The 26,170-nt window shown below is 40.0% G+C and overlaps 1 protein-coding gene across 1 annotated transcript in view; it reads right to left on the bottom strand.

The window, feature by feature from the left end:
• Positions 1-25,305, bottom strand: part of KLF3 (KLF transcription factor 3) — a 45,605-nt gene extending 20,300 nt beyond the window's left edge. The window contains exons 1-2 of the mRNA XM_089525088.1: positions 25,125-25,305; positions 16,254-16,306 (exon numbers count right to left, since the gene is read on the bottom strand). The gene's annotated coding sequence lies outside the window, so the exon portion shown is untranslated. The remainder of the gene's footprint in view (positions 1-16,253; positions 16,307-25,124) is intronic.
• Between the last annotated feature and the right edge of the window lie 865 nt (positions 25,306-26,170).

Here is a 26,170-nt window from a genome sequence, read left to right as displayed (position 1 = left end):
GGGAGTAGTCAGTAAGGGCACCATAATTTGCCTAAATGATCTTATCCAGTTACTCTTATGCCTGAATTATGTTGCTTATCATTAATGGCTAATATTGGGACTTTAAAGTGAATATATTTGAGGATAAGAAAGAAAGAAGCAAACATGAAATGGAAAGTGGGTCAGAAGTATCTTATTTAAAGTAAGTATGTTAATTGTACAATATGAAAAATCTTTCTATCCAATTTCAGTAATAAACAACTACAGACAGGTTGGTGTGAGAGGGAGGATTCATGGGAATCAGCAGGGTTCTACACTTAATTATCCCTGATATCGACAAAATATGTCTGGACAAAGATAACTAGGGACAGGAGGCTTGCCATACTTCCATCAACGGCCTGAGGTCTAAGTATGTGAGCTTTCTCCCATGTTGGCGCATGAGCCATCAGTATATACTGTGCTCTCTTAATATAAAGGCTATGCCAAGTTGGCAACAGAGGACCTCTGGTGGCAATGGCTATGTGAGAAAGCAAGTATGATACACAAGGGCCCAGTGAAGGGAAGGTCTGGGATTGCTAAACCCAAAATGTTCCTTAAGAGGCCTGCTAAATTCTGCTCTAGAGTTAAATACAGTGGGAGGTGATTTTTTAAAAAATTTATTCCATTGTAATTTCTTCTATCAAAATATGCAGTCATCTGATGTAAATGGACATGGAACATCGGACTATAAATAAACAGAGTTGGGAAACATGGGATCTGTCATGGAAAACTGTGTTTGTGGTTTTTGGCTAGTTCTGGATCCCCTTCTTCTTGTGCTCCTGCATTTTAGCAGTCTGTTCATCCCCCAAGGATCCAGTGCAGAAAACTGGCCCCCAGCACCCTGCAATTTCCCACCCCAGTCTGGAGTATCTCAGCTTTAATTTTTTAAAAGAAAAGTACACTTCTGAACCTCAGTCTTATAAAGCTACCTGAAGACATCATGCAATAGGAACTTAGGTATAAATATGACATTTTGAAATACACTAAAAGTCTATGATCTCTAAACCCACATCCTGAATTATGAGAGACAAAACCAAGCTGTTGATTTTTGTTTTGTTTTTGCATTAAAACTGAATTTTTCCAGAATGAATACAACAAAGACTATGTACAACAGCAATAAATCTGGCCCCTTGTTCATAAAAAAAAATCACATGTATCTACATGCGCAAATTATTTATAGCATTCTGGTTTATTTGTTAAAATATGGACCACTGAACCATAAGCACATACCTAAACTGCCCCAATCCTGACATAGAAAATGTGCAACTGTTATGAGCAACATTTTATCCATAGATGGTGCTAGAAATATTCAATGAACATTCTATTGTATATGTGTGTTAATTATTAAAAAATCAAGTGAATTTGTACTAGATTTGGATTTGATTTCTTTTAAACTAAGAAATATGGAAGAATTACAAGACTAAAAGGAACACCAGAAATGATTTTAAATTCCAGTAGTAATATGTTTTATGCAGATTATTTCAAGCTCTTCCTCAAAAGACCTTTTGTCAAGTCCACAGAGAAAGGACAACAGTGAAACCTGGTATAATATACAATAGGGTTATTTTTATAGAACAAAAATGAAACTATTTTGTTTTCTACCCTGTTTGATCTTGGAAGCTAAGCACAGTCAACTCTGGCAGACTACTATATTTCAGAGGAAGAAACTGGCAAAACCATCTCTAAGTATTCCTTGCCTAAGTAAACTTTATGAAATGCATGGGGTCATGATAAGTCAACAAGCAACTTGAAAGCATGTGCTCACAATTAAACTTCTGATTAAAAGGGATTAAATGTTAGAAGGAAAAAACATGCATATGGCAGATATAAGTGCTAACTAAAATAGATTTTAGAATGGGTGAACATATATAAAAGAGAAACTATGGGGAATAAAATGTCATGCTTTCATTATATGTAAATAGAACAATGGTTTAAAAATTGGAAGGAAAAGAATAGAGAAAAGAAAAATATACGCAATTTGAACAAATAATTCAGAAAGGAAAAGAACTAGAGGAAAATGAAAGTATGAAAGGAATAACTAGCCAAATGTATAAAATATTAATGGAGAATAAAAGAAATAAATCAAAATATTTGAAAAGAGATATGGGAGGATGAATTAGAATGTAAATTTTGTGAAAATGAATGGGAGAAAGTTTGGGAACAAAGACATTTGAAAAACCTATTGGTACAAAGTAAGGAAAATTATTATAAACTGCTCTGGAAATGGTACCTGACACCAGTGAGATTACATAATAAATAATAATAATTCAAAATATTGTTGGAGAGGATGTAATGAAGCAGGATGATATATACATATGTGGTGGCAATGTAAATTTGGGAAACAGTAATATTAGAAACAGAAAATATTATGGATATAAGAATAGATAGAAAACCAAATATAGTATTGCTATCACTGTATAATGATGTAGAATGGAAAAAAGAAGAAAGAAATCTTGTAACATATTTATTTACAGCAGTGAGATTAATTATAGCAAGTTGGAAATCGAAAATAAATGTGGAATTGGAGGGTTGGTATAAAAAAGTCTGGCAAATAGCGATTAATGATAAATTAACATGTAAACTGAAAGTGAAGAAAAATTAGTGAAAAATGATTTTGATGAAATATGGAAAAAATTATTGAAAAAGTATTAAGAAAAGAAGATGGAAAATTACCTTCACGAGATGAATTTAAATTGTGGTTAGAGTATATGGATGGGAATGGTCCGGGGAAGGGGTGCACTGAGGTGATAGTATAAAATAAGTAAAGGGTTAAGGCATATATTTGTATCAAGAAAGTGTAATAATTTGTATTGTAAAATTTAAAAGTATTATTGATGATGATGATGATGAATGGGTGACCATGAAGCCAGAAATTTCATCATCACTTTATACTTTGTCTGATGCTGGTACCTGCAGACTAAAGGGGTGGCAGCATCCTCCTCACCATTTCAGGGTGAGAAACACCCCCACCATAATTAGTTCATGAGCTGCTGCTGCTGATTCCTGCTCAAGATGTTTATTGGGTACAAGACTTATAACAGCTCATGAAAATTACATGTAAGTGAAATTCAGGACATACAATGTCATAGTCATTTTATTTGCTGACGCCCAAGTGCCCACAACTTACTCAAGGAATCTTGCCCTAGGCAATGGCAACTGTTGATAGTGATATATTCCAAGCTACAATAGTCTCTGGTAGTGGGTAGCCTGATTAGTTGTGGCTTTCTAGGGTCTTAAGCAGAGTATTTTTAGTGCCATTATCATAAATACAGTTTTATAATTTTTTAATACAATGACTGAGATTTTTTATATGCAAAGTCTGTAGTATTAAGCCACCCACCTTTCACTTCCATAAGTAAAATGCAGTGCTTGCTCAAGGATTATGCTCACATGGAGTGGTAGTATGATTTTCTAATACTGTAATTTATGTTTTGGCTTGGTAGAAGAGATTCAGTAATTGATATCCCTTCAGCCACTAAGAAAAGGTTGGACTTTTGCACCTCTACTATCTCCTCAAAGGTGTAACTACCTGCACCAAACAAGAATGTGACTTTTATTGCAGTTTCAGTTTTCTGCTAATCATCTGGCACATGGTAATGGTTTGGAGTGGTTCGTGCCAGCAAAGGGGCTTCAGCTAATCATTCTCTATTCTACTTGTGTACAGATATTGCTCAGAAAAGTGTACAGTGCACCCTTACTATCCATGGGGGATCCGTTCTGGATCCCCCTATGGATAGTAAAAATCCTGTTCTTGCCAATGGGTGCACACTCCTGCTTGTGCTGCTGCTTGTGCGCGCGCTCATTCAGAAAGCCAGGACTTGCCGTCTGCGGAAGCTCAAACTGTATTTTCTTGAACCAATCTCCCTACACATCTTTGCTTTCAGATTTCCCTAACTTCGGGCAGCTTCAAAAAGCCACAGTAATCTAGTTCTTATTGTTGTTATTATTATCATCTCCAGTACATAGTGTGGATTATGGAGGCCATGAGCAAAAGAGAATGCACCTGAAAGATTTGGCTAGAACACATTTTTGAAAAACGCAAAATAAAATGTTCAGATTTTTTTTCTGGCTAGTAGCTACTCTTTCATATATAATAAGAGTTCTGGTGCTAATTAGTAACTAATTAGGGTTCTTTTACAATATTTTTCCTTACGTATTTGGTAATCTCAAACCAACAGACAGTAACCATAGCAGTCTTTCCAAGTTCTAGACAAGGAGAGAAGTTTACCTGAATGTCAAAACTGTTTTTCTCATGAACTACTGGAAAGAATGACAACAAAAGGGAATAAACAACAGGTGAAAGAGTGGGGTTGCTCTCTTCATAAAAATTATTAAACTGTATTGCACACATTCTGAGGAGGGTGAATAACCTTGTCCTCCTCCTCCTCTTTTCCTTCTTAAATATTATTGTTGGAAACAATTTTTTATCATGGTCAATAGTTAATAGAAGATAAATCTTTGGCCACTTTAAAAACAAATTATATAAACTATTTTGCATCAAAATATTTTATATAGGTAAAAGTATGAAGGCTATATGTAATGTGAAACTAAATAATTAATAATGATCCAGTAAGCAAACATTCCACCCTCTGTGTGTGTGTGTGTGTGTGTGTGTGTGTGTGTGTGTGTGTGTTAACAAGCCACACAGTTTTATTTTACTGCCTCCTCCCAGTCACTCCACCCTGTGAATTTCTGCCAAGGCAATGCAACTTGTCCAAACAGGACACAGCTTTGATAAGATTCTGCTCACACCCTGTACTTCGGCAAGGCAAGTGAAGCAATTGACTGCTGTAAGCAAATAAGAACAGGTGCAAAGGTAAAGTCCAAGCAAAGTTTCAAGGTATTTCTTCAACAGTAGTCTGACAGAGAAGAGAGCATGAGACAGACAGAAGAAATGAGTATGTACAAGGAAGACAGGAGAAGGGATGTCATAATTTCTGCCCTGATTGAAGGAATGATTTTTTCTATTGAAAGAGTCACAACATGACCCAGCTAAATTGTATTGATTTCAGTAGATGATACTTAACATGTACGTGAAATCCAGCTGGTTGGGGTATATAGCTCAGTGGAACTTCATGTTATCTACAGTTCTGTCAACATGGTCTTTAAGATCTATTTATGAATGTCCATCTTGTGCATGCCAATGCCTTCTATGCTCTTATGACTACTCAATTTTGAGAAGAACTACAGGATAGAAACATTATTACACTCATCCCTCCACATCTGCAGCTTTGACTTTTGTGAATTTGATTATTCACAGATTTTATTAATATGTTCTCTCTAAGAATATCTAGGTCCTCCAGCGCAACCCTATGGTCAACTTTAACCAAAGATTGTAGTGAAGGACCTAGAGATTTCTAGAGAGAACACTGCACTAGGCATTTGTAGCTCTTCTAGTGCAAAACCGCCCGGATTGGTTTCCCATAGGGCGGTATACAAATAATAATAATAATAATAATAATAATAATAATAATAATTATTATTATTATTATTATTATTATTATTATTATTATTATTCTGTGGTTAGTGCCTGGCAGATGTTGACCACAGAGGACCCAGAAATTGCTAGAGAGGTGTTCTCTCAGATTAAAAACATACTGTTTTTGTTATTTGTGGTTTTTCCACATGCATGGGGGTCCTGTGCCCATAACACCAGTGAATGTGGAGGGATGAGTGTATAAGTATTTTTTTTAAATTAAATACAGTTGTTTTTTTAAAAAAAGATATGTACAGCTACATAAAACTAAAGGGCTGGAAGCATGCAATTACAACCAAAAAGGTGAAGGGTCTGCAAATCATGCCCTGTGAGGAGTGATTTAGGAAACTGGGTTGTTTAGCCTGGAGAAAAGATGGTCAAGAGGTGATATGATATAGCCCTGTTTCAAGTATTTGAAAGGGTGTCACATTGAGGATGGAGCAAGCTTGTTTTCTGCTGTTCCAGAGAATAGGACCCAGAACAATGGATGCAAGCTACATTAAAAGAGATTCTACCTAAACATTAGGAGGAACTTACTGACAGTAAGTGCTGTTCAATAGTGGAACATGCTCCCTTGCAGTGTGGTGGAGCCTCCTTGTTTGGAGGTCTTTAAGCAGAGGCTGGATGACCATCTGTCAGGAGCACTTTGATTGTGATTTCCTGCACAGTAGGATGTTGGACTAGATGGCTCTTGTAATCTCTTCCAACTCTATGATTCTATGAATATTTACCTTCCCAATCAGTGACAATTACTTACTGTACAGTATGTTTCTAGGGCAACTATGCACTTAAAAGCCCAAATTAACTTCTTGCACTAACCACATATTGTAGTCACAAATGCACCACTGCATTCTAATTATGGACTACATCAAATTGCATCTCCTTCAACATTTCACAGATGAAAACTGGAACACACGTGGCCAAGCTAGGCGACGATGCAGCAATTCACTTTTTTCTGAGTCTGCTGGGAAGGCTAAGATTCCACTACCTTCCTCTTCCCCCGCTGAGTTCACTGAGTTTAAACCACTTTTGCACTGTGAACATAATTTTAAACAATTAAAGTAAGCTTAGTACGAAGGGGAAAGTGGAAAGAGGTGACAGAAACTGGAACATTTTAAAAGCAGCTAAAAAGTGGGACAACAGATAATTAATTGGGACAGCAATTAATATCCCATGCAAAATTAGAACAGCTGGAAGGTATGATACTGATAGTCGCAACTAGATCAGATGCACAGAATCTGTGGAATTTACATAAATGTTAACTTATCAATGTCCCACTGAGTTAGTGGGTCTACTCTAAAATTCAGGCCAAAGTTAGCAACTCTTAGCTAGTTCAAGGTATATTTTTAAGGCTACCCTCTTGAGCGAATGTACCAGGAAGTAAGAGTGCTTTCAGAGTCGTGGTTTCCAATACTACTGAGTCACTGCAATTTTCTATATAATTTACAGCAAAATACTAACTGATTTTCCACTATTCACGAGTCTGTATAACAAGAAAAGAAATTCCAGCTAAACATTAGGAAGAACTTCTTTACGGTAACATCTGTTCAAGTGAAATGGACAGCTCTGGTAGGTTGTGGGCTCCCCACAATCCAGTCCAAAGACAGCTCTCTCTCATAAGTTCTTTAGTTGTGTATTCCTGCACAGCAGGGCGCTGGACTACATGACCCTTGTGGTGTCTTCCAGTTTATGACTCTATGACATAACTGTGTGTGCAAGGGAAGGAAAGACAATTCACATATGTATAAACAGTTGTAGCATGTTTAAAAATTATTTAAACAGTTTGTGTCAAGACACTTTTTCTTTTAAGCACTCTTACTCAACTCTTTTAGCGTAGTACTGAAGAGGCAAAACTTTATAGAACAATTCATTTAGTAGGACTTATTTTCTGAGTAAATGTTTAAAACTGGAGTGGTTTGAAAGAATTACCTTTTCTCTTCTCTGTTAACAAAAAGCAGATACCATTCTATGCGGTGTCAGGGACTGGCTTCTTACAAAATAAAATGAAGAAAGAGGACAGATCAAGAATGGGACAAAGATGCAAAGGGTTTTGCCTAGTTCTCCAAAATGTAATGAAGTTAATAGCATGAGGCAATTGTGAAATCTGGACTACTGCTACCTCTACAAACACCTAGTGTTGGATTCAGCTTTGTCACAGAGGACAAAGCTATCTGAAAGTCCCTTCAACAAATAATCCTATTCCAAAAACTCTATGGCCTCAATATGGTAGTGATCTCCCTCTCTTTCTTTCTTTTTCTCTCTGGTCAAAATGCTTTAGCAGATCATGAAATAAATTGCTGTATAGCCAAAAGCCAAAACAAAGAAAACATCTACCTGCTATGTTTTAACAAAGACATTCAGCACATATTGCCTCCAATAATTATTTCTCTCCTTCAGCATTTCACTAAATAAGATTCCATTATCTGTATCACAAAGTTACTCTCAATCCCAGCCAAAACCATAGGAATATGTAAAGGAAAAAAGATCTAGGAATGATGTGATTGGAGATATGGAAAAGGGAAAATAAGCATCTACAAAGAGAGGCTTTAAGAGAAATAGGTTTCTAAATAAATATATGTTTAGCAGAACAATCAAATGGTCAAGAGGGAAAAGAAAATTACATATACAGACTTGTGGTTTACTAAAACACATGCATCTTTGTAAGCTACTGGAAAAAGTAAAAAAGAGATGCAAATAAAGAAAAATGATACCAACAAATACCACTCATTGTTGAGACAGTAAAGCCATTATTTTTTCCAGTCAAAAAAGATGGCTCAATCTTTTGGATGATTAAACCAACTGAATCGTTAATTTATTTGTGTATAGAATATAAACTGTAGGCTTAAATGAAAGCTACCAAAATTGGGAGGAAAGTAGGAAACATTTTTATTATGTTCTAGATTAGTGGTCCCCAAACTGTACCTTTTAAGAGTTTGCGACTTCAGCTCCCAGAAGCCTCAGCCATGTTGGCCAACAGTCTGGTATTCTGGGAACTGAAGTCCCAAATCCCTTAAAGAGCACAATTTGTGGACCACTGTTCTTTATGATCTCAGAATAACTGCTGACATTTGATATGATTCTGTTAGACAACTCAAAATGTTCTGATGTAGATATCACAAGGCTGGTATCCTGTTTAATGCAGAATAAATTTCAACTAGAATTAGGACAGCAACCTTATGAATATAATACTAGTACCCATAAACGTGGAGTAGATACAAATATTAATACAATTCAGCAATTTAACACAGTGTGCCATTCCTCTTACCCTCCAATTTTATAACTATTAAAACTTACTGGGAGTCTCCAGACACCTCAATAAGACAATGTACTGCCTTATCAGCCCAGAATGTTATCTGGTTTCCTGTCTTAAGCTACTGCTTCCACAGAGAAATACAGACACAACCTTGAGCAAGAAGAAAGAGCAGACTTTGGAAAACAAATTAAGCACACAGAATGGCATGACGGTTTTTCCTTTCTAAGAAGAAGGGGGAAAGAAACCTTTTTTTTAAAAAAAAAAGATGAATTAAATTTTGAAAATGTGGAAGGAACTGAGCAAAATTCAAACCATAACAAACAGGGATGGGGAAAGACATTTTAGGAGAAAGAAAAAAAGGATACTTTTCCCCACCATCTGCAAGTCTGAGGACTTATTGCTATGTAGCAGGGAATGGGATGTTTCCAGAGAGCAGGAAAAAGTAGACCTTTTCTTGCAAAGAACAGGAATGGGAAAAGATCACTTAATGAGGCCAACATCCTTCTCCTGTCTTCCCACAAATGACACCTTCAAGCTCATAGGCATTTCCCCCTTTTACGTGACAAATCCATATATACAGTCAGCCCTCTGTATCCATGGATTCTGTAGCCACATATTCAACTATCCACAGCTTGAAAATATATTTTTTTGAAAGTCCAAACTGGAACCAAAGCCCAGCAGATAGCAAGGACCCACTATACTTCTGAAAACTGAGGAATTTTCCTGAGCATACCGTAATTCTTACTGTATTTCTGCATGGCCTCATTTTGCTTCCAAACTGACAAGAGTTCAACCACCCAAATTCTGTATTAGATGGAACAAATAGGAACCTACAATGTTGTAATGTGTCTTCAGACTGTAACACTGCTCTTTAAGGCTCTAGTCACTCAAGAACATCTGCTTTGTCTTGCTGTTGGGTTTTTTCCAGATAGTATATTTTCTATTCTATGATATAGTTTAACACTCTCTAAACCAGCTATCCCTGAAATGGAATACTTCGCATATTACCATTTAGAAGGGTGAAAGGCAAAATATAACAAGGAAAAAAGCACTATCTAGCCTATCATTCACTTTCCCAGCTTGCCAAAAGGACTGAGAAAAAAGGGAATGGGATGGAGGAGGTTGATGGGCTAAGGAAGGGGTTTAAACCCTGAATGAAATCTTGTGGTGGCAAGTGAGTGACAGGCTGGTGGTGTTAGAAGGACAGGAGATTGAGAGGAGGAAGAGGAAAGGGGCAAGGAGTTTGACCTAGGTGCTTTACAGACCTCCCAAAAGGGCGGTCTGCCAGCGCCCATGTTTGCTGCGCGAAGGAGCCGCAGCGGACAAACCGCGCAGCTCCTCCTCACAGCAAAAAAGAAGCCGCAAAAAGCAGCTTCTTCTTGCGGTGCCGTTGTGACGTCGCAAGGTGCAAATGGCGCCCCTGCGGTATCACAAGGGCACTGAGACGTGCAGACGCTAAGCGTCCACCACATCAGAATATGTATAGGGCGCCGCCATTTTGTACGTAATAGGCACGTACTAGGGTTAGGGCGTCCGGAAAGGACGCCCTTTCCTAACCCTAGTACGTACCTACTATGTACTTTTTGCGCTTCTGGAACGCGTCCTAGTTAAGCAGCACTACAAATTAGTGGAAAACCAAATCTGCAAAAGGTAAACCTGCAAACTACATATAGTTTAAATTATGCTTTCTGGATGTAATCAATGTATCATAAACTCCAAACCTATCTTCACACTGCAACATAGTGTTAATATTTAGGGAGGAAGTGTTTTGAAAGAATTTGCATTCTTTTATATGTACAGTCATCCTCAAAGTTACATTACAATACTGAAACTATTTATGTAGGGATTTACTTATTTTAATCTGATACAGTTAAGATGCAATTTAAGTACAGCTGTAGTTTAAGAATGCAAAATAGATTAATATAAATATTACTAATCTTTTCCTTATTTTTAGGCGATACCATCACTGACAAAAGTTAGATGTTTTTTCAGACAGTAGTGCTTCCCATGGCAAACTGTGTCTAAAAAGAGGGATTTTGCAAAGTATTATAGTTTATGATATCACATAGAGCAGCTGTTCTCAACCTGTGGGTCATGATCCCTTTGGTGGTCGAACGACCCTTTCACAGGGGTTGCCTAAGACCATTGGAAAACACTAGCAAAATTATAATTATGAAGTAGCAATGAAAATAAATTTATGGTTGCGGGTCACCACAACATGAGGAACTGTATGAAAGATTGCGGCATTGGGGAAGGTTGAGAACCTCAGATATAGAGGGTCAGCTATCTAAAGTTAAAAATCCTACTGGGTTTGCCTAGTAAATCTCTTTGGATCCCAAATATTTCTATTCCTTAAAACCCAATCAGTCACAGTCTAGGAAAAGGGCTGTATTTCCATTTTGGTCACACAACCCTTATTAGGAAATTTCATGAGGGCAACAGCTAGAGATGAGAGGGCCAAAAACCACACACAACCAACACAAAACTCTAGGACACAACCCCCCTTTAAAATAAAGAGAAATGTTTCCCCAATTTTTCTTTTCACATTCATGGAAGCCTGAGGGCAGGGAACCATCCAATTAAAAAGATTGTATGTACAGCGCTGTGTAAATTTACAGCACTTTATAAATAAAGGTTAATAATAATAATAATGGAAGTTACCATTTCTTTTCTGTTAGCATCTTTTAATGTTAACAAGCATTTGAGACCAAGGTCTGAAAGTAGTTTCAAATTGTGTTTAAAAGAAATTTCTGTTTTAGCTCAACTGAGGTTGTCGTTGGTGACAATGCAATTTATGACCAAAGTCAAGAGAGCAGAAAGAACAATTTTCTAAGACGAGGTCCAAGGTATCATATTGACATTGTTTTAACAGAGTTAAAAGTAGATCTCCACTGACAAAAATGGAGGTAAAATGCATGCAAGTTAAACACAGAAAGAGAGATAGGAATTCATGATGTTAGATCTGAAGAGTGAACATCTGATGGAAAGATGAGTAAGATACAAAATCAGCATTTAAATAAATGAATCATGAAAAAAAGAAACAGGAAATATGATGGGTATGGAAAAATGATTAAATAAACTTGGCTTGGGTTTTTTTTTCACTCTAGAACTGCCATTTGGTCATTCCCTGACATGCCAAGCCTTTCAAGTTGCATGCTGACCACAGAAACAGACAGACACAGACCATTTTTTTCCATTTCGCATAACTTTAGTATTAGAAGTCTATAGTAGCTTTTCTGTTTAATTTACATTACTATTAAGAAAGTTCATCTTAAAGCAAATCAACAATGGTTATTAGGAACTCTATAAGAAATCCCTGGCATTAGATGAAGGCTTAATTAGGGAAGACTTAAATTTGTTCCTCAGAAGCACCCTACCAATGTCAAAGTACATATTGGAAGCAACCAGCTTTGGAATGAAAACATAAAACTTTAATGCTAGCTGACAGAGACACTTTTTTGGTTTTGTTTTGTCTTGTTGTGTTTTGAAGATTCTCCTAGGCCAGGGTCTACCTCTGCTGGCTAATGTTACTGTCTCTCCAAAATGCATGATTTTAACTGTTATACAGTCAGCCCTCCATATCGGTGAGGGTTCCAGTCCACATTCCACCCCTCACCCTCAGAGACAACAACAACAACAACAACAACAACAACAACATGCAGGACTTCAAATCCCATCACTGTCAATGGACATGTAACATCCGTGTAACTGTGTAGGCACGGTCTCATGCATGCACTGCACTGACAATAATAGAGACTTCCACAGATGCTTCAATCCACAGATGGCCAGTCTGCCAATATAGAGGACTGATTGTACAAATTTATCTTTCAGACATTGTAAATCTTTTAAAATGCTGAAACTTGTGAATATAAGCATCTACTACATTTATAATGAGTTGCCCCTGATTTCACTTTATTATCAATTATATTAAGCAATTTAAATACCCATTGCCACCATCAATAAATTACACAACTTTATGCTGACATGAGCAGGATCTAATCCATTATGAAGGCTGAGCACATGGCCTCAAATATTAAACCAAACCAATAATCTTCAAACTTCTTACTCCATGCTAGTTCAACTAACTAAAGTACGAATCAGTTTTGCAACCCTCAGACTTAAATTGCAGAATACACGTGCACCATCAGTGGTCACCTACATCAAAACTCAGCCTGTAGATAGCTACTATGTCAAGAAGAAAAGATCTCAGCATATCCTTATGTCCAATACATACAGTAGTTTTATATAAAAATAAGTATATCAATGTGTATTTAAAGTTGCAATCCTTATTTTTATGAACAAACACAATTTCAATATTTCATACATGCCAGGTGACACTACATGCATGACCCATAACAACCCCAACAAAGACTCAGGCTGCATTCTCACTGCAGAAATACAGTCCTCCTTACGTTCTCATGGTCTTTGGACTCGTGTCCCTTGCTTATGGGTGAGTGACAAATGGAGGGAAAATGAATGGGATATGTGCCCATGGCACGTGCCTGTGCACCCCCTTGCCTATATTCAAGCCAATGGGGCTTGAATATAGGCAAAACTTTGTTTTCCCAAGGGGGTCCGGAACAGATTCCCCATGAAAAAGGAGGGGTGACTGTAATTCAGTTTGACACCACTTTAACCATCATGGCTCTGTGTTATGAAGTTTTAGGAACTATAGTTTTTTGAGAACTTTTTCTGTCAGAGAACTCTGGTGCCACAACATTCCAGTTTCCAGAATTCCCCTAGCATTGAGCCATCGTGGTGTCAAACTGGATTATTTCTGCAGTGCAAATGCAGCCTCAGATTCATTTTTTTCCTGCCTTTATTTTCTTCTGCAAGGCATGGGGAAAGTCCTAGCTAGGGATATAATTTTTGCATCTTAGGGGTTGTCCGCATAGGCCAAAAGGTCTGTATTCCTTCCAGCCTCACATCATCCAGTTCAGATGACACAGGTCAGGATTTGGCCTAACAACGGGTGACTGGACATGAATCTGAATGATCTGGCTTGATCCTGGGGTAAACAGCCATTACCCTGGGTCAATTTTACTCTTGGTTTGCTGCAGAGTTTCCTAGAAACTCTGCAACAAACCCTGGCTATTTACAAAGCCCTCCACACTTCTTACCTTTTCATACAATCACTGGAGCCGAGAAGCCCCCCGTTGCTGCATTTTATGGGGAAATGGGGTGCCTGGACATGTGTGTGCAGCCAGGCTCCCCATTTCCAAATCAGATGCAGTATTGGGGGGGGGACTTCTCAGTACCAGCAATGATGCAGCATGGTAAGGAATGCACCTGGTAGTGGGTCCTGGGTTGGGTTGGGGACAGGTGTGCAAACACCTGCCCATCCTGGCGCTGACTTGAAGACCAACCTGTGTGAATAATGGAGCCAGGCCATCCTGGTCTGATCAGCCCCTTAGAAAGGATTTTCTGTGCAAATTTTTGGATAATTTTTCACACTTCAGGCTTTTGTAAAAATGTTATTTATACAAAAACTATTGAACTGCACAAAAGGTCTCCCCCCACAAAATACAATAATATTTTGTGTGAACAAAATGTTTGCCAAAAAAAAAAAAGTCTTGAAATGCAGAAAAGCTCTTGTTATTCTGCACAGTGCTGAGAGAACATGGGAGAGAAGGAAATAAACAAGTATTTATGTTCCTGCTAAGTTTATTTTACTTTTCATGAAAATTGGCTTGCTCATATGTTCAGAGATAAGTGATTTAAAATAAACTCTGTTCAGTTTCAAACAAACAAGCAGAAAACCTGGTTTGTTTTTTGGTTATAAATAGCTAATTAGTTTTGAAGCACAGTCTTTGGGAAGCGTAATAACCAAGTTTTTGTAGAAAGTGAAAATAAACACACCAGAAACCCTGTTTTGGCCATGGGAGAGAAGGACAAAGGAACACTTGAGTGTAAGGCTTTTTTACTCTGGCTTATTACAACATGTGCACACTGTGCTAAACGCTGGCTTAATGTTATGTATGAACTGGGCCATCTACACATAGTACATGTTACAATCTAACAACCCAATGCTCAACACAAAGAAAGTACATTGGATTACAATAATAATCCAAATGTTTGTGGGTACTCAGTGTTTCTATACTGTGTTCTCTAAAAAGCAGACTTTGAGAAACCCACATACTGAATATGCCCCCTGTTTAGAGCCTGATGGAGATCCTGTATATGTGGATCTCCTCATTAAATTAATAAAAGACAATAGCCTTCCCACACCAACATCCTCTTTTCTCAGCATGGAGCTGACTCTCACATTGAAACTACAGGGAAAGTCTGTTATGGCAGTGGGAGCACTATCTGTGTCTCAAAACTCCCTTTTCTTAACACAAATGATTGAGACTTGATCAAATCTTTGTTGAATAAGGTCTTTCAGCCTATATGAGAAGAGTTTCAGTACATGTGTAAATTTAGGGCACTAATAAGAATACATAAATCTAAGTACAGTGGGCCCTTCCCTTACACGGGTATCCATTCTGGAACACCCCCTGCGTAAGGGGAATTCTGTGCATGCTCGAGCTCCATTAAAAATAATGGGGCTTGTGCCCATGGCGTGGTGCATTGTACGTGTCACATTACCCCTTCCGGGGCACACTGACGCTTCTTCCGACACATGCACTGTAGCATGCATAGGAGGCAGCCTTGGTACTCATGCCAGCATTAGGCTACATTGGGACACAATTGGAAATCAGGCGTTTGCAATCATAGCGCACAAAAAAACTTGTCTAGTGCCTGGTATCAAGTAAAAACTTCATTTTAAAAAAATCTCAGACATTTTAAGTGTCACTCTTACCTCTGCTATGGCTTATTCTATTCCGCCACTGCTCTTTGTATTTAAGTATCTGTATGTTTTAATATTTCTATGTTGTATGAAATGTCCTGACATTTTTTTGAAGGAAAATAAATCCCTAAAATATATTTTAAAAGCATTCCACCACTCTATTCTCACTGTACATATCAAGGTAGAGGTACCAGTAGTCATGTTAACATATGCTAAGCCACAATTTTATTCTACAGGAGGGTTCATTTGCTTCTCACTTCTCCTGCACGGCCAGCAGCATGAATTTAGTAGTTTTTGTTTAAGGTCAGCCAGTTATGTCCTGAACAGCAGTTAATGCTAACTTGGGTTAGTTTAACAACCCATCTTCATATATTGTGATATGAAGTTTCATTGTTTTATGTTGACCATAGTTAATATAATCACAGTTTGTCCCTCGATGAGCTATACCACATTACTTAGTTAACCAAACTAAGATGGAAAAAGCTCTGAAATCCTCCTTTTGGCCACAAGGGAGAGGAATAGGAAAGAGAATGTGAGACAGGCTGGTGGCAGAGCCTTGGTTCAGCACAACATACAAATGAACCTCTTGTGTAAGGTATTTTTGCTGATGTATTCTTCACTTTCATGTACACAATGCACAACACTATGAAACAGAACACCTCTTTATATCTTATTAGTTAGTAGACAGAAGAATAGTAATTTCAAAGAAAACTTACCGAATAGATTATCTTGTATTTTACACACAAGTATTTTCTTGGTAACTGTGTTTCTGAAGAGGAAAAAACAAACAAAAACAAAGGAAAGTATAAGTGCACGCATATCCTGAGTGGACAAAACCATCTAACCAAAGTTAAGCATGTTTAAGTCATAACGATTTTAACAGGACAGAGAGGAAAGCACTTGATTGAAACCAATGCACACAAGTGGTTCTTGTCCTAGCCAATGTCAAGACATGAAGAAACCTGCTTCCATATACAAGCCTCTTGGTCTGGATTGTGGCCCTACACTTGTAACAAGCATCAGTGCAGAGAGCATTAGGTACCATTTGAAACTATGCTTGTAATTCATCATTGTTGTTGTTGTGCCTTCAAGCCATTTCTGACTTATGGAGGCCCTAGGGCAAACCTATCATGGTGTATTATTGGCATGTTTCTTCAGAGGAAGTTTGCCTTTACCATTGCCACCCTCTGAGGCTGTGAGTGTGTGACTTGCCCAAGATCACCTAAATGGCTTTATATGATGGAGCTGGCATTTGAACCCTGGTCTCCATAGTCCTAGTCCAATGCTCAAACCACAACACCACACTGGCTCTTAATTCATCTGTCACAGAAAAATTAGCAATACTGTTCAGTGCAGAATTTTGGGGAGTGGTTGCAAACTTCCTTTGAACATGCATTATAATAAGGTGGGAGGTGGGAATCGGGGGCACTGCGCTCCAGTGGTTCTGGTCCTACCTCTCTGGGAGGTTCCAGATGGTGCAGCTGGGAGACGTGTGCTCCGACAAGAGGGCCCTTACATCTGGGGTCCCTCAAGGAGCCATTCTGTCTCCCATGCTTTTTAACATTTACATGAAACCGCTGGGAGAGATCATCCGGAGACATGGGGCGCGGGGTTATCAGTACGCTGATGACACCCAAATAGTTTTCTCTATGTCTCCGACTGATGCAGTGACCGGGGATGGCGTCTCTCCTCTCGTGGCCTGTCTGGAGTCGGTAATGGGCTGGATGAGGGAAAACCGACTCAGTCTGAATCCAGAGAAAACGGAGGTGCTCGTGATAGGTTCCCCTGGCCCGGGGATGGCGGTGGTTCCACCTGTCCTGAACGGGATCACGCTTCCCATGAAGGACTCAGTACGTAGTCTGGGGGTGCTCCTTGATTCGTCCCTGCACCTTACAGCTCAGGTGGATGCGACGGTCAGGAGCACCTGTTATCAGCCTCGGCTGATTCGCCAGCTGCGTCCCTACCTGAACCGGGGGCACCTTGAAACAGTAGTACACGCTCTGGTAACCTCTCGTTTGGATTTCTGTAATGCGCTCTACATGGGGCAGCCCTTGTACCATACCCGGAAGCTACAATTAGTGCAGAATATGGCAGCTAGGCTGGTTACTGGTATACCCAGAGCCAGCCACATAACACCAGTGCTTAAGGATTTGCACTGGCTGCCAATTTGCTTCCGGGCACAATACAAGGTGCTGGTTATTACCTACAAAGCCCTAAATGGCTTGGGCCCAGGATACCTTGAGGACCGCCTCTCCCCATACAATCCGCCCCGCGCTCTCAGAACATCTGGGCAGCAGCTACTGAGGGTCCCAGGGGCCAGATTAGTCTCCACATCCAGGAGAGCTTTTACCATCTTGGCCCCGACCCTCTGGAATTCTCTGTCCATCGAGCTCCGCTCGGCCACCTCCCTGGCCCAGTTTAAAAAGGGGCTTAAAACTTTTTTGTTTAAATCAGCATTCCCCGACACAAGCCCCAATTAGCTCTCCCCCCCCCCCCCCCCAGACCAGCAGCGGCAAGCTGGTTCGATTGTTTTAATATGTTGTAATTTTAATGTAAATGTAATTGATGTATTGTTTTGATGTTTTTATGATGTTGTACACCGCCCTGATTGAATAGAAGGGCGGTATAGAAATAAAATTTTTATTATTTTATTATTAAGAAAAGGTGAAATAATTTCTTTCCTATATTCAGAGTTTTCACCCTGGATCCCAAGTAACACTGATGTTGAAATCCATAGCATTCTTTTAACTTTTAACTCAGATTCATAATGTAACTCTTCTTGATTGCATCTGCACTGAAGAAATAATCCATTTTGATACCACTTTGATGGCCATGACTCAATGCTAAGGAATTCTGGGATTTGTAGTTTTGTGAGACATTTAGCCCTCCCTGTTAGAAAGCTCTGGTGCCAAAACAAACTACAGTTCACAGAATTCCACAGCATTGAGCCATGGCAGTTAAACTGGAGTCAAACTGGATTATTATGCAGTGAAGATGCAGCCCTTCTCACTTATTTTTAAATCTTCACATAATCTTCTACTTGAATATTTGGTATCTGCAAAATGCATTTTTAGCCCAATCTCTAGCAAAACCAAGAATAATAATGCAGATGTTCCAAGTTCTCCTTCTGAACTTCCTCTTAAAGATTGTCTGCCTGCCTACTCTTACTGTGAATGTCTCCTTGCTTCCCTCAAAGTGCTACTATATCAGAGGGATGCTGAATGTTTTCCACAGTATACAGGAATGGTATTTGTTTGTTCCAAATGAAGATAAGGACATACTTCTTACAGAAATCTCCTTTAATCTATGTTTTAAATAAGAAAATTAGAAAAGTATTTTTCAAGAAAGGTTTAGGAATATGGTGTTCTGCCTCATGGTAGATTTACAGCGCTTTATAAATAAAGGTTAATAAGCTGAACCCAGTGAAATTTGAAATATCCTCCAACTCCAAAACTATCAATGTCCCATTTTGTGCAGAAATTTTTGTTTGATTTAAAAGATTTAAAAAGCTTCTTTTGTTATTACTGAAATACCAAATGTGAAGTGCTCTGATCACCTGGAAATGTGCTAAATGTTCAAAATATTGTCATCATTTCCACAGAAAGATAAAGTTAACGAAAAAGATGCTCAAAAGCAATTCCTGTAAAACCTTTCAGATATGAACATATTTTGACAATCTGGTGAGTAGCACAATTAAAGAATTTCCCCTTTACCAGCAGATATACAGGCTTTGAAAAGATTATTTCCGGTTCAAAGTAGTGCAAGTTATTTTTTATAAGAAGTTAAACCTAGTTTTTTTCCCCTTATAGAAATCAAATTCAGAATAGGAATCCTTAACTATCTGTGAGAGTATACCACTGTACAGAAGAGCATGAGTTAATAGGTGAATGCAGGCTTCTTGCGGTGACATAACCCAGGCATCTTAGGCAATCATGAGTGTGTAGAGACATGATAATTCACTGGGTGGGGATTGGGAGTTGCAGGGCAGTGACAAGGGGCCGGGTCCAGGCTACTGATCTACCAGAAAACAGCCTCAAACAGGAAAGAGCACACATATGCTACTTGGAATGTGTGACGCAAACCCCAGCCTTGAAACAAAGAACAGGAAACAGCACTGTTGGCTGGTCTGGAAAGAAAGCACAGAGAAACATTTAGGTGGCCCTCCCTGACCCCTATATTCATGAGCAGCTGGATTCAAAACAAAACAAACAAAAACAACCCCCCTCCAAAAAAAAAAAAACAACAACAGGCAATGCAAGCAAGAAAGAAAACAAGCAGGATGTAAGCATTTAGTCAGGGAGGGGTGTGAATCTAAACTACTGTCCCTACAGAGACCTGCCCTTGATAAGCGCTGGGCGAAATATCTATTCTAGACAATGGAAACCACAATATATATGGGGAGGAGTAGGGAAGGGCTCTTCAACACAGTACTAAATAATTAACCTTGCACTACCTGCCCATTTCTTCTCCAAAACGGTGAAGTTTTGAACAAGCACCAACTTTGGAGATTATCACATGGGGGTAAGGAGGGATCGTTCCCGTCCTTAACATGTCCGCAGTTATCCAGTCTTTGTCCTGTCAGTGGCAATAAGAATGTATCACAGATGCGATAAGGACGGGACAGGGACAGGACAAGGATGTCCCATCTCCCATGTGATAATCTCCTTTGTTCTCATAATACAAAGGAAACCTCTGGTCCCTCTTCACACCCCACCCCTGGAAAACAAAGGAACAACCAATTATAAAAGTATTACAGTACTTCATGGTACTTTTTAGCCTTCAGTCATATAGGATCTCCTTGGTGTGAGAAGTGATTCCCAACAAGCTAGCGCTCTGATGACAGTATCAAAGATAGAATACCTCACATGCAGAAACAGTTTACTTCAAAGAAAAATTTGTGCATCACTAAAATGTATGGGGGGGGGGGAGAGATGAAGGATAAGTGGTTCAGATGTCATGACAAAACATGGTTTATTGTGAGATAAGGAAGCTGCAGCAAACCTGGTGCTCATGTGCTCCCATCTCCCCTATCATCTTCCTGCAAAGAGGCGTTCAGAGAAGCTTGTGCATCTATTTTTGATTAACCACACTTGCCATAACTTAAGGAAATGTGGCTAATCTTAACTATGAGCCCACTAGAGTTATAAATTCATCTGTAGAAGTCCTTCTCTCTGTACCATGACTGCCTCTGGATCATTTGGTGGGGAAAAGGGAGAGGGTCTTCTCAGTGGCTATTCCCAGACTTTGGAGCTTCCTTCCTAGAAAGGCCAGGATGGCCCTGACCTTGCTCTGCTTCTGAGAGCAATGCTTTTGTCTTGTTTTAACGGGAGAAAGGCAGGATAAAAATGAATAAAACAACAACAACAATAACAACAACATATCCAGGAGTAGCCATGTTGGCCATATAGCAAGGTACAACAACATCCAAAATCCACCAAATAGCGATACCTTTATTGTTTGCTAATATACATGGTGCAAGCTTTTAAAGCACCACTGGATTCTTCATCAGGCAAAAAGAGTTAAAAATCATGCAGTTGTCCAGATGTTGTGGCTGTTGTGTCCTCACAATAACAATTATAACGCTTGTTTGAAGCAAACCAGCTTAAAACTGTTTGTCATGAAGTTGGCTCTTTTCAAACAAATCATAGTTAAATTAAAATTAACTACAGTTTAGCCTTCAGATGCCACACTAAATTATAGTTAATTAAAAACACGAGCAATAGTTTCAGACCTTCTCCTTCACCAGCACCAAAGTAGGGGGGTAGCAAGCCTTAGCTAGAACAACACTCATTCCTGTCACTAAACCATCATTAGCTATAAAGCCTGACCCACAGAGAGATCCCAACATCCTCCAGGACGTCCATATTTCAAGTTCATTTTTGTGTCTGATGAGAGGAATACAGGGATGTCATCCTAGCAAAATTAGCAAGGCTTAAAACTGTACAGGTTAAATTGGGCCCATACTTCTAAAGGACATGCACTCTCTAACAAGAGTTCCAGTTCTCTTTTCTTTGTTTTGAACTTCCAGAAATTTAAAGTACAGAATCTCCTTACTATGTAATTCTATACATTTACTGAGAATGCAATCCCACTGCATTTAATGGGGCTTATTTCAAAGTAAATGTCCAGAAAGGACTCTTGACTTTGGTCCAAAACACACTGCAAAAAGTAATCCAGTTTGAGACTGCTTTAACTGCTCTGGCTCAATGCTAGGGAAAACTGGGAACTGTAGTGAGACAATTAGCCCTTTCTTTTCAGAGAGATTTGGGCCACAATAGAGTACAATTCCCAGGATTCCCTAGCATTGAGCCAGGGCAATTAAAGCAGTCTCAAACTATTATTTCTGCAGGGTGTTTTGGACCTTAGATTACTACAGGCCTGCTTCTCTGGCCAAAGAGAAAGCATCTGTGAAGGTTTATCTAATCCAACTAGTACTCTCCAGATGTGTTGGCTGACCAATCCCCACCATCCCATACTAGCACTACTTTCTGAAGCTAGCTGAGGATGATGGATGCTGCCATACAAAACATCTGGAGAGCATCAGGCTGTGGAATGCCAAATCCTCTTCTCTACTTGTTAGATTATAACTTTAGCTTTGGTAGATTACTTTTGTGACCGTAAAAATGTAAGACATGCTTCCCTGATAATGAAAAGAGCTTTCATTATTATGAAACGCTGTCATTATTTAAGGTTTTATTTTTTCGTATTTCCTTTGTTTACCAGAATAAAATTCAGTCAGAGTAAAACCTGGAAGTCTGCCTGGATAAAAAGAAACTATTACTTTGCTTTGACTGGGAGGAGAGAGAGAGAGAGAGAGAGAGAGAGAGAGAGAGAGAGAGAAGTAATCTAAAAGTCTTAGTGCAATAAAACAAAGCAATTGTCTCAAAGCCTAGAGAACAAAATCCAGTTCATGTATGCTATCTGTAGGTCAAACTAGTGACATAATCTAGGTCTGACTCCTAGTCTGTAAGCAAACTTTAAGAAATGCTTGGGAAATTATTTCATGGAATAACAGTCACAGAACTTTTAGGGGGCCTTTCAGTACAGATAACAAAAACTTTATGGACTTAAAACCAGAGCTTAAAGTACCAAAGGTGTCACCATCAAAGAGGTTTAAATTTTCCTAGCAACTGAAACAAAAACGCAGCCCTGTGAACAGTGGCACTTCCTGCCTTTACAAAAAGTTACACGCGCACACACACAACTGTACAAGTATTTGAAATGCTGCTCAAATGACAGCCAACAGCCTCAACAGCTGGAAAAGGTATGGTCTGCCTGATCTATAAATCTCTGCTTTAAGAAGAAAGCAAAGTGTTAAACTAAACGAAAGGATTTCATTTCTGGAGAATTCAAGTACAATGTCCTCAAAAGGAAGCACTATTCATCTGTTCCACACGTATGGCACTTAAGTACAAAGCCTGTATGCAAGATACTTGCATCACAAGGAAAGCAACTTGCAAAGAAGGAAGCCAAAGTGTTGATACCTTTTCCAATTATTTATGTTTAAAGTTATGTGGGAGAAATGACCCATTTTCCTCAACAGAATTTAATACAGATGGATTGTTTTGCTTTAAAAACTGGGATTACATTGATCTCCGTTGAGGCCAATGAGGCTAAAGTTGCTGTAATATTATTGTTGCCACTATAACTTTGACTGAAAACGTGACATTACCAAAACTGCTGTTAATAGTGTTGTTGGCACTATACTTTTTACTGAAAACATGGCATTGCAATCTGACAGGAACAAACCATCTGCCTTCAAGTTCAGTTTTAGCTCTGCTCTTTGACTAGAATCACATTCTTACAGCAACTTGAACCAATGCACGCTTTTTTCTTTCCAAAGCCACCAAACATGGTACATCTCACAGTCCATTTCAACAGGCATCTTACTTGAGACATGATGAGGGGAGATTCTTAAGTATGTATTTTTAAAAACAACCAAGGGGAGGCAAATAGGTTTCCTTTTCCTTCTATTGACATTTTAATTATTTCAATGGGACACAACCCAGGCCAGTTTAAAGACCACTGCCACTTAAAAGAAAGAGAGAGAGAGAGAGAGGAGAAAGCATCCTATGTGCTACAGACTAAAATCAATATAAGGAATACAAACGCATATGGGGAAATTTTCCTTCCTACATGAAGAGAGGAATGTATCCCAAGAGTTAGCTGCAAAGTTTTGTCAAATCCTACATTCCAGAGAATCCTGGTGTGTGTGTATATGTGTGTGTGTATATATATATATATATGTGTGTGTATGGGAATACAGACCATTCATCTTGTCATGTGCAGGTGTGGGAAGCATGAGAAGCATCTAACAAAAACCCTAGGGTACCACCAAGCATGCCCCTCGACAGAGAGGTGGTACCCTAGGGTTTTGTCAGATGCTTGTCATGCCACATCCCCAACCTGCACATGACAAGATGAATGTGTGCATTTCCCCCTCAGGGGAAAAAATAATGTTTAAAACCCCCAAAGGAATGAAACCACCTCCATCCAACAAATCCCATCCACTACCCAACCCAGTCTCCACAGATCCAGGTGAACACAAAGCTCCAAAGCCAAGAGACTGGCTCCTAGTGACCCAAGAGGCCAGTCTCCCTTCCTGGCCCTGATAAGGAGAGGAAAAGAGAGACCCCCCCCCCCCCAAAAAAAAGTCCTAAGTTTCACAGCTGCACAAAAACTACAACCTTTTTTTGTCCAAGTTTTCCAAAGTGTCCATAAGGGATGTGTGTCCTTCTGTGTACTCCAAACACTGATCCCTCCACAACCAGGGAGGGAAGAAAGAAAAGAATGAGAGAATGGAGGAAAAGAAGGAAGGAGAGAAGGAAGGAAAGGAGAGAAAAGAAGTCAAGAAAAAGAGAAAAGAAGTGAGGATAGAAGGAGAAAAAAGAAGGAAAGAGAGAAGGCAAGAAAGGAAAGAAGAAGAGAAAGGAAGGAAAGAAGGAGAGAAATAAAGGAAGGAAGGAGCAAAAGGAAGGAAAGAAGGAGAGGAAGAAATGAAGGAATGAATGAGAGAAATAAAGGAAAGAAGGAAGGAGCAAAAGGAAGGAAAGAAGGAGAGGAAGAAAAGAAGGAATGAATGAGAGGAAGGAAGGAAAAGGTGGGAAAGGAAGAAAGGAGAGGAAGGAAGGAATGAAGTAGAGAAAAGAAGGAAGAAAAGGAGAAAAAAGAAAAGAAAAAGGAGGAAGGAAGGAAGAAAGGGAAGAAGGATGGGGAGGAAGGAAATAAGGAGAGAAAAGAAGGAAAGAAAGAAGGGGAGAAATGAAGAGAGGACGGAAAGAAAGGTGGAAAGGAATCAGAGGAGGAGAGAAAAGAATAAAGGAAGGAAGGAGAGAAAAGAAGAGAGGACGGAAAGAAAGGCGGAAAGGAATCAGAGGAGGAGAGAAAAGAATAAAGAAAGGAAGGAGAGAAAAGAAGGAAGGAAGGAAGGAAGGAAGGAGAGAAAAGAAGGAAGGAAGGGCTGCCCCCAGCCCCATCTCCCCCATGCCTTCCCGTTGCCCCTCTCCTGCCCATCCCTCCATTCCAGACGCGTCTCCTTCTCCTTCCTCCTCCTCCTCCTCTTCTTCCTCTGAGGCCAGGGAACTTACTTCGCAAACTTTCCCAAAGCGGGGCAGCAGGGCGCCGTGGCTAATGGAAGAACCCCCCACTCCTCCTCCTGGTCCTTGGGTCGGGGCTTGCCTCCTCCTCCTCGCCCACTTTCTCCCTCTTGGGAGCGGGTCTCCTGGTCAGACAGAGCCAGAGCCAGAGCCAGTGAAAGAGGCTGCCTCCTCCTCCTCCTCCTCCTGCTGCTGGTTCTTCTCCTCAGCGCTGGGCCCAGCAGCAGCAGCAGCAGCAGCAGCAGCAGCCTCTCCGTCACATGACGCCGCCACCACCACCGGCGCCGCTCTCTCTCTCTCTCTCTCTCTCTCTCTGCCAGCAGGCCGCCTGGGGAAGCACCAGGAGGAGGAGGGCCCTCCTCAGTCGCTGGCAAACAGCAGGGCGTCTCCCTCAGTCAGCTTGGCCTTCTGGGCGGAGGCCTCAGTCAGTCGCATAATAAACACACACCGCAAGCAGAGCCAGGGGTCGAGGCGAGGCCCCCTTGGCGGGTGCCGCCCTCCTCGGTCGGGCCTCGCAAACAACAGCCCGCCTTGCCCTGCCCTTCCCTTCTTCCCTTCCCCTGAGGCACAAGGCGGCGGCGGCGGCGGCGGCGGCGATGGCGGAGGCCGCTCCTCCTCCTCTTCACACTCGTCCTCAGGTTGAGCTGCTAATTACCTCCAGCGCCCGAAGAGGAGGCGAGGCACCATTCAGCAGCCGCCCTGGCTGACAGAACTTGCCCTTCCAGCTCCCTCAACCTCCTCCATGTTTTTGTGAGGGAAAGAGCTGTGTGTGTGTGTGTGTATACACACCTGGCACCCGCCTCAGAACTTTATACACACATGTACAAACCACGTCGAAACACACAACAACAGTGACACCAACACTCCATAATAAACTAAAGCTGAAAGGGAGGGAGGTGTTTGGTGCAGGGCTGGGGAAGGAGTGGTGTTTTTGAGGGTTATTCCTTCTCCTACTCTGGAATAAGGATTCCCCCCCCCCCTTAATGTTACTTGTGAAACCAGGCTACACGTGAAAGGGATCTAAGAGTCCTAGTAGG

Source organism: Sceloporus occidentalis, unplaced genomic scaffold (assembly GCF_023333645.1).
Source record: "Sceloporus occidentalis isolate IW3139 unplaced genomic scaffold, rSceOcc1.0.p SCAF_5, whole genome shotgun sequence".
Classification (NCBI taxonomy): Eukaryota; Metazoa; Chordata; class Lepidosauria; order Squamata; family Phrynosomatidae; genus Sceloporus; species Sceloporus occidentalis.
Note: the sequence above shows the minus strand (reverse complement) of the source record. Positions and strands in the feature narration are given on the sequence as shown.